Source organism: Salvelinus sp. IW2-2015, unplaced genomic scaffold (assembly GCF_002910315.2).
Source record: "Salvelinus sp. IW2-2015 unplaced genomic scaffold, ASM291031v2 Un_scaffold16384, whole genome shotgun sequence".
Lineage (NCBI taxonomy): Eukaryota > Metazoa > Chordata > Actinopteri > Salmoniformes > Salmonidae > Salvelinus > Salvelinus sp. IW2-2015.
Window position 1 is genome coordinate 256160 of NW_019957562.1, and position 10382 is coordinate 266541.

Below are 10382 nucleotides of genomic sequence, written 5' to 3' on the forward strand. Positions count from 1 at the left end.
CTCATTCTGTGTGCAAAAATTGTGTTTCGCGTGATTTTTGAATGACTACCTCATCTCTGTATCACACACATACAATTAACTGCAAGTCCCTCAGTCGAGCAGTGAATTTCAAACTCAACCACAAAGACCAGGGAGGTTTTCCAATACCTTACAAAGAAGGGGACCTATTGGTAGATGAGTAAAAATAACAAAAGCAGATATTCAATATCCCTTTGAGCATGGTGAAGTTATTAATTACACTTTGGATGGTGTATCAATACACCCAGTCAATACAAAGATACAAGCATCCTTCCTAACACAGTTGCCAGAGTGGAAGGAAACCACTCAGGGATTTCACCATATTGCCAATGGTGACTTTAAAACAGTTACAGAGTTTAATGCTGTGATATGAGAAAACTGAGGATGGATCAACAACATTGTAGTTACTCCACAATACTAACTTAATTGACAAAAGCCTGTACAGAATAAAAATATTCCAAAACATGCATCCTGTATGCAACAAGGCACTAAAGCAATACTGAAAATAAACTGGATTTTTATTTGTCCTGAATACAAAGTGGGCAAATCCAGTACAACTCATTACAGAGTACAACTCTCCATACTTTCAAACAAAGGGGTGTTTGCATCATGTTATGGGTATGCTATTAATATTTAAGGAATTTTGAGGTTTTCAGGATAAAAAGAAACAGAATAGAGCTAAGCATAGCCAAAATCCTAGAGGAAAACCTGGTTCAGTCTGTTTTCCAACAGACACTGGGAGATTAATTCACCTTTCAGCAGGACAGTTGCTTACCAAGAAGACAGTGAATGTTCCTGTATGGCCGAGTAACAGATTTGACTTAAACAAGACATCAGGGGAGAGTGCGGACATAGTCCCCCACTACCATAAATTACTACCATAAATTACTACATCGACATTTCCACATTTGGGAAATCAGCAGGGGTCAGCACAGCCGGAGTGCAATGGCTAAGCCACGCCCTGGGTGAACCACCTTCTTGATCACGGTATCTCTCTTGCCAGGTAAGTATGAGTTACACTCATCGGTGGAGGTCAAGTGTCTCCAGTGCCAACATTTTCTGCTAATGGTAACCACTTTGTGTTCCGATAATATCACATCACATCGACCTGCGTTAAATGCCGTTTAGGAATGCACTTGCAGACAGAGTGGTGAAAAAGTAAGTTTATTTTGTTTACTGGATTATATCAGTGAACCACTAGATTCCCATCATGCAACAGTAGAAAAAATCACCAATGACTTTTTAATATCTTAACCTGTCTATATCACAAATGTATGCGATATGACGAAAATACAATCACATTCAGACACACACACACACACACACACACACACACACAGACAAATGCATGAAAGCAATTGATTTATTATCGATAACATCTCACATTCTCTTGTACTTTTGATTTACGCCGTAAAAGAAGGGTTGTAATTCCACCATGGAAAACACAGGGCCACCAGACCAGTCAGTTTCCACTCCTCACCAGCATTATTTCCTTTGCTCATTTGAACAGGGCGAGGGAGCACAAAGCACACACAAGCTGCATTCAGTAACAATATTCTTATTTGTCTTATAAATAAAAGGCAGTTGCTCCCTGACAGCACAAGGAACTTTGATTGTATTAAAAGGGCATGGGAGACTAGCCCATAGAAGCTGCATTTAGTCAATTCAGCATCAAATGCTTACTACAAGGCAGTGACGCTGATGAAKTAATGCAAGAGGACAGACACCCTAGTGGACAAAATGCTTACAGCACCTGGTATTCCCAGGCGGTCTCCCATCCAAGTACTAACCAGGCCCGACCCTGCTTAGCTTCCGAGATCAGGGGTTTTCAGGCTGGTATGGCCGTATGCGAAGGAATAACTCTTGGTACACCATATAAAGTCAAAGTGAGTCTGATAAACAGACATTTTCACCAATTAGATTCATATTATGCAACACTGTAGAAAAAAATCACCAATGACTTTTTAATATCTTAACCTGTCTGATATCACAAATGTTTGCGATATTCCAGGGGTTCTTTATTTTTTACTATTTTCTACATTGTAGAATTATAGTGAATAGATCAAAACTATGAAATAACACATATGGAATCATGTAGTAACCAAAAAAGTGTTAAATAAATCAAAAAATCWAATCAAATTTTATTTGTCACGTGCCGAATACAACAAGTGTAGACCTTACAATGAAATGCTAACTTACAAGCCCTTAACCAACAATGCTTTAAGAAGTTAAGAGAAAAATGGTGTTAAGTAAAAAATTGAAAATTAAAATAACAAATAATTAAACAGCAGCAGTTAACTAACAATAGCGAGGCTATTTACAGGAAGTTTTGGTACAGAGTCAATGTGCGGGGGCACCGGTTAGTCGAGGTAATTGAGGTAATATGTACATGTAGGTCGAGTTAAAGTGACTATGCATGGATAATAAACAGACAGTATTAGCAGCGTAAAAGTGGGGTCTGGGTAGCCCTTTGATTAGCTGTTCGGGAGTCTTATGGCTTGGAGGTAGAAGCTGTTAAGAAACCTTTTAGTCTTGGCGCTCTGGTACAGCAGCAGAGAGAACAGTCTATGACTAGGGTGGCTGGAGTCTTTGACCATTATTAGGGCCTTCCTCTGACACCGCCTAGTATAGAGGTCCTGGATGGCAGGAAGCTTGGCCCCAGTGAGGTACTGGGCTGTTCGCACTATCCTCTGTAGTGCCTTGCGGTCGGAGGCCGAGCAGTTGCCATACCAGGCAGTGATGCAACKAGTCAGGATGCTCTKYATGGTGCAGCTGTAGAACTTTTTGAGGATCTGAGGACCCATGCTAAATCTTTTCAGTCTCCTGATGAGGAATAGGCTTTGTCATGCCCTCTGCATGACTGTCTTGGTGTGCTTGGACCATGTTAGTTTGTTGGTGTTGTGGACACCAAGGAACTTGAAGCTCTCAACCTGCTCCACTGCAGCTCAGTCGATGAGAATGGGGGCGTGCTCGGTCCTCCTTTCCTGTAGTCCACAATCATCTCCTTTGTCTTGGTCACGTTGAGGGAGAGGATGTTGTCCTGGCACCACACGGCCAGGTCTCTGACCTCCTCCTTATAGGCTGTCTCATCGTTGTTGGTGATCAGACCTACCACTATTGTGTCATCGGCAAACTTGATGATGGTGTTGGAGTCATGCCTGGCCATGCAGTCATGAGTGAACAGGGAGTACAGGAGGGGACTGAGCACGCACCCCTGAGGGGCCCCCGCGTTGAGAATCAGCGTGGTGGATTTTTTTGTTACCTACCCTCACCACCTGGGGGCGGCCCGTCAGGAAGTCCAGGATCCAGTTGCAGAGGGAGGTGTTTAGTCCCAGTGTTCTTAGCTTARTGATGAGCTTTGAGGGCACTATGGTGTTGAATGCTGAGCTGTAGTCAATGAATAACATTCTCACATAGGTGTTCCATTTGTCCAGGTGGGAAAGGGCAGTGTTGAGTGCAATAAAGATTGCATCATCTGTGGATCTGTTGGGGCGGTATGCAAATTGGAGTGGGTCTAGGGTTTCTGGGATAATGGTGTTGATGTGAGCCATCACCAGCCTTTCAAAGCACTTCATGGCTACAGACGTGAGTGCTACAGGTCAGTAGTCATTTAGGCAGGTTACCTTAGTGTTCTTGGGCACAGAGACTATGGTGGTCTGCTTGAAACATGTTGGTATTACAGACTTAGTCAGGAACAGGTTGAAAATGTCAGTGAAGACACTTACCAGTTGGTCAGCGCATGCTCAGAATACACGTCCTGGTAATCCGTCTGGGCCTGCGGCCTTGTGAATGTTGACCTAAAGGTTTTACTCACATCGGCTACAGAAAGCGTGATCACACAGTCATCTGGAACAGCTGAAGCTCTCACGCATGCTTCAGTGTTACTTGCCTCGAAGCGAGCATAGAAGTAATTTAGCTCTTCAGGTAGGCTCGTTTCACTGGGCAGCTCGTGGCTGTGCATCCGTTTGTAGTCCCTAATAGTTTGCAAGCCCTGCCACATCCGACGAGCGTCGGAGCCGGTGTAGTACGATTCAATCTTAGTCCTGTATTGATGCTTTGCCTGTTTGATGGTTCGTCGAAGGGCATAGCGGGATTTCTTATAAGCTTCCGGGTTAGAGTCCCGCTCCTTGAAAGTGGCAGCTCTACCCTTTAGCTCAGTGCGGATGTTGCCTGTAATCCATGGCTTCTGGTTGTGGTATGTACGTACGGTCACTGTAGMGACGACGTCATCGATGCATTTATTGAGGAAGCCACTGACTGATGTGGTGTATTGCCATGCCATATATTATCCCTTTAATGTAAGAAACAACAGCCTGATAGCAGCAAGACAGATACGGAAATCAAACAAGATTACAGTATTTTGTGCTTCTGCATTAATGTAATTAGATTAATGACCCAACATGCATACATGGGAACATACTACTCCATTCAGTCTGTCTAGTTCACTGAGCTGACAACAATCCGGCTTCTTTTCTTCCCCATACACAATGCACATAGCTTTCGCACGAGCTAAACAATGAGAGAGTGTGTGTGAACTTGGGTCAGTGTCTGGGGATAACTAATTCAACCCCTGGAGGCTTCAATCCTAACTAACCTTGTTAAGGGCTTTGATTCAGTTGTTTGACTTTAAAATGTATYCCAAACAACTCTGCACAAGGACTACTTTTGATAATTTCAAATTTTACAGAATTATGGTAAAATTTCCCACTGGTTTGTATGTGACCATGTTATCCAAAAACTCAGATATTTGCTCTGAATTAAGATTCAAAGATGTATGCTGAAGGAATGGGGTGTCAGCTATGACATGGCACCTTGAGTTTGAAAATATATTTTGTTTATTGAACTACAGTAAGTGAAATGGATTTATACCCGGAAACAGAATTAGGGTAACGGAATTACATGATGGGTCCCTGATCTGTACTACACAGAAAAGCATCATTATGAATGTGAATGTCATTCTCCTCATGTTTCACAAATTTGAACAGCAGAGCACACTAGAGTACAGTGCAGTACAATACAATACAGAACAGGAGAGCGGAGTTCAGTGCAGTAGCATTGTCTTACGTTAGTTAGCGCCCCAAACTGTGGGTTGGGACCAATTTGTGGTTCGCAACAGGGGTCCGGGTGGGTGGCGGGATGACATTAAAAAATATATACTCACATTTTTTGGGGGTTGCACATACATTTTCGGGATAGAAAAACACTTTCAGTGTTAACTTAAACGACAAAAAACAAATATTAAGTATGTAGAAAAGATAATGGACATGTATATTTTATAGTTGCCTATAATCTAAGAATTTACAATCAACAAAATAAAAGCTAAACAGTCAGGCCCCCATTGATTTTGTTAAATTGAGCATAAGTAATATAGCTAGTGGGAAGCTGCTATAGACCACCAAGTGTTAACAGTCAGTATCTGGATAATATGTGTGAAATGCTTGATAATGTATGTGATATCAACAGAGGTATATTTTCTGGGTGATTTAAATATTTCATCAAGCTGCCGACTTAAAAAGCTTCAAACTGTAACCAGTGCCTGCAACCTGGTTCAGGTCATCAGTCAACCTACCAGGGTAGTTACAAACAGCACAGGAATGAAATCATCAACATGTATTAATCACATCTTTACTAATGCTGCAGAAATTTGCTTGAAAGGAGTATCCAGATCCATTGGCTGTAGTATATCACAATATAGTAGCAATATCTAGGAAAACCAAAGTTCCAAAGGCTGGGCCTAATATAARGTATGAGAGGTCATACAAGAGGTTTTGTAGTGATTTCTATGTTGTTGTAAATAATATTTGTTGGTCCATGGTGTGTAATGAGGAGCAAACAGACGCTGCACTTGACACATTTATGAAATAGCTTATTCCAGTTACTAACAAGCATGCATCCACTAAGAAAATGACTGTAAAAATGGATAAATCCCCGTGGATTGATGAGGAATTGAAAAATTGTATGGTTGAGAGGGATGAGACAAAATGATTGGCAAACAAGTCTGGCTGCACAACCAATTGGCAAATCATGTGACTAAACTGAATAAAAAGAATAAGAAACTACACTATGAAACAAAGAAAAACGACAAAGAAAATTTTAGCCGAAAACACAAACTCATTGAATCAGATGGCTCCCGAGTGGCGCAGGCACTGCAACTCAGTGCAAAAGGCATCACTACAGTCCCTGCATCGAATCCAAGGTGAATCACATACGGCCATGATTGGGGGTCCCATAGAGCGGCGTACAATTGGCCCAGCGTTGTCCGGGTTTGGCCAGGGTAGGCCGTCATTGTAAAGAACAATTTGTTCTTAACTGACTTGCCTAGTTAAATAAAAGGTTAAATAAAAAAAATATTGCCAACTACTTTAATCGTTTTTTCGTTGGCAAGATTAGCAAACTTAGGCATGACATGCTAGCAACAAATGCTTACACTACGCATCCAAGTATATCTGACCAAATTATGAAAGACAAGCATTGTAATTTTGAATTCCGTAAATTGAGTGTGGAAGAGATTAAAAAATTGTTGTCTGTCAACAATGACAAGCGACCAGGGTCTGACAACTTGGATGGAAAATTACTGAGGATAATAGTGGATGATATTGCTACTCCTATTTGCCATAATTTAAATGTAAGCCTAGTAGAAAGTGTGTGCCCTCAGGCCTGGAGCAAAAGTAATTCCGCTACCTAAGAATAGTAAAGCCCCCTTTAATGGCTCAAAAAGCCGACCAATCAGCCTGTTACCAACCCTTAGTAAACTTTTGAAAAAAATAATGTTTGACCAGATACAATGCTATTTCAAAGAAAACAAATTGACAACAGACTTTCAGCACGCTTATAGGGAAGGATATTCAACAAGCACAGCACTTACACAAATTACTGATGATTGGCTGAGAGAAATTAACCATAAAAATATTGTGGAGGCTGTTTTGTTAGACTTCAGTGCGCCTTTTGACATTATCGATCATAATCTGCTGATGGAAAAACTTGTGTTGTGGCCTGCTATATTGTGGATAAAGAGCTACTTATCTAACAGAACACAGAGGATGTTCTTGAATGGAAGCCTCTCCAACATAATCCAGGTAAAATCAGGAATTCCCCAGGGCAGATGTCTTGGTCCCTTACTTTTTTCAATCTTTACTAACGACATGCCACTGGCTTTGAGTAAAGCCAGTGAGTCTATGTATGCTGATGACTCAACACTATACACGTCAGCTACTACAGTGACTGAAATGACTGCAACACTTAACAAAGAGCTGCAGTTAGTTTCATAATGGGTGGCAAGGAATAAGTTAGTCCTAAATATTTCAAAAACTAAATGCATTGTATTTGGGACAAATCATTCACTAAACCGTAAACCTCAACTAAATCTTGAAATAAATCATGTGGAAATTGAGTAAGTTGAGGTGACTAAACTGCTTGGAGTAACCCTGGGTTTGTAAAGTGTCATGGTCAAAACATATTGATACAACAGTATCTAAGATGATGAAAAGTRTGTCCATAATAAAGCGCTGCTCTACCTTCTTAGCAGCACTATCAACAAGGCAGGTCCTACAGGCCCTAGTTTTGTCGCACCTGGACTACTGTTGTCGCGTGTTCAGGTGCCACAAAAAGGGACTTAGGAAAATTGCAATTGGCTCAGAACAGGGCAGCACAGCTGGCCCTTGGATGTACACAGAGAGCTAACATTAATCATATGCATGTCAATCTCTCCTGGCTCAAAGTGGAGGAGAGATTGACTTCATCACTACTTGTATTTATGAGAGGTATTGACATGTTGAATGCGCCGAGCTGTCTGTTTGAACAACTGGAGCACAGCTAGAACACCCATGCACACCCCACAAGACATGCCACCAGAGGTCTCTTCACAGTCCCCAAGTCCGGAACACACTATGGGAGGCGCACAGTACAACATTAGAGCCATAAATACATGGAACTCTATTCCACATTAAGTAACTGATGCAAGCAGTAAAATGAAATTTAAAAACAATATAAAAATACACCTTATGGAACAGCGGGGACTGTGAAGCAACACAAACAGACGGACACACACGATAACATACGCACTATACACACACATCTTTTGTATTGTAGATATGTGGTAGTGGTGGTGTAGGGGCCTGAGGGCACACAGTGTGTTGTGAAATCTGTGAATGTATTATAATTTTTTTAAATAGTATAAACTGCCTTAATTTTGCTAGACCGCAGGAAGAGTAGCTGCTGCCTTGGCAACAGATAATAGGTAATACATACAAATACACGTGGGCTCTCTACATCCCTGTAGAGGTACAGCTAGCCTGATTCAAAATCTGAACGTGCTGCTTTAGTTAACTTCTCTGTGTGCTTTCAAGCACATACTGATCAGAGACCAGGCTATGGTTACCGTCCCTTTTTAAAACCCTGTGGTTATCACATATTGAACACGTTACACATTCTTAATCACTTTATTAGAGCACCAGTTCTCACCCTGAGAGAATAACTGTGTATCCTGTTAGCTAATGTGGGTGTGTATTAGTATGGTTTACCTCCAAAAACAGAGTTATTTATATCTGTGTTTGTCTGTGTCACTGTCCGAGTATGGTAATACATTGTAAGAGCAAAGCAATACTCCAGAATTTGAGGTATTGTCAACTTTTAATTTCCACTGACTTTTTTTTTACTGTTGTATTAACGTTTTTTGTTATACACACCAGAAGCCTTCTGTGTTTTAGTTTGCTGGGAAACAATGTTTGACATGCCTCCCAAATTCAGTTGAATCATGTCCATGTCTTGCAATCCTCCGCAACCAATTAAATGTCTTAGAATGCCATGGTTGGGACTTGCGTGTCAGTATGTGTGAGTGTATAGAAGGGTCGCATTATAGAGTAAACAGGGGCCATACCGCGTTAATGCTTCAGCCAACAGCTACCAAAACAAGCCATCTGTCCTGTGGCCTGGGCGACATTCAGAATCCCTAAACTGTTGGATGGATCCTTCAACAGTGCCAAGATGAGAGTTCCGTCTTGTGTAATCACTGTCATCACAAGAACTACGTATACCTTTGAGACATACTAACAAACCCAGCAAAAAGAGGAACTACCTTTTCAACAACAAAATGGTTTACTTAAAGCATAATTATGTTTACATGCATAACTGCAAGTACAGTATAAACATTTGAGTTCTCAGCCTTGCGCTACAAACAAGAAATCAAACCTTAACACTGATCAAAGCTCATTTGCTCCTGACAAAAATAATATTGCACTTTTAAACTTCCTCACGCACATGTCATCTAAATAATATCCACACATTATATATATATATATATATATATATATATTATATATATATATATATATATTATATTATATAATATATACACACACACACACACACGTATATACAGTTGAAGTCGGAAGTTTACATACACTTAGGTTGGAGTCATTAAAACTCGTTTTTCAACCACAAATTTCTTGTTAACAAACTATAGTTTTGGCAAGTCGGTTAAGACATCTACTTTGTGCATGACACAAGTAATTTTCCCAACTATTGTTGACAGATTATTTCACTGTATCACAATTCCAATGGGTCAGAAGTATACATACACTAAGTTGACTGTGCCTTTAAAACGCTTGGAAAATTCCAGAAAAGTATGTCATGGCTTTAGAATCTTCTGATAGGCTAATTGACATAATTTGAGTCAATTGGAGGTGTACCTCGATGTATTTCAAGACCTATCTTCAAACTCAGTGCCTCGTTGCTTGACATCATGGGAAAATCAAAAGAAATCAGCCAGACTTCAGGAAAAAATTGTAGACCTCAACAAGTCTGGTTCATCCTTGGGAGCAATTTCCAAACGCTGAAGGTACCACGTTCATCTGTACAAAGAGTAGTATGCAAGTATAACACCATGGGACCACGCAGCCGTCATACGCTCAGGAAGGAGACGCGTTCTGTCTCCTAGAGATGAACGTACTTTGGTCCAGAACAACAGCAAAGGACCTTGTGAAGATGCTGGAGGAACAGGTACAAAGTATCTATATCCACAGTAAAACGAGTCCTATATCGACATATCCTGAAAGGCCGCTCAGCAAGAAATAAGCCACTACTCCAAAACCACCATAAAAAAGCCAGACTACGGTTTGCAACTGCACATGGGGACAAAGATCGTACTTTTTTGAGAAATGTCCTCTGGTCTGATGAAACAAAAATATAACTATTTGGCCATAATGACCATCGTTATGTTTGGAGGAAAAGAGGAAGGCTTGCAAGCCGGAGAACACCATCCCAACCGTGAAGCACGGGGGATGGCAGCATCATGTTGTGGGGGCGCTTTGCTGCAGGAGGGACTGGTGCACTTCACAAAATAGATGGCATCATGAGGAAAGACAATT

The 10382-nt window shown here is 41.0% G+C and overlaps 2 pseudogenes; both read right to left on the reverse strand.

Annotated features, from left to right (window-relative positions):
• Window positions 1-852: 852 nt before the first annotated feature.
• LOC112080583 (U1 spliceosomal RNA) lies at window positions 853-1029 on the reverse strand (annotated as a pseudogene).
• A 730-nt stretch (window positions 1030-1759) lies between these two features.
• LOC112080582 (5S ribosomal RNA) lies at window positions 1760-1868 on the reverse strand (annotated as a pseudogene).
• Window positions 1869-10382: the final 8514 nt, after the last annotated feature.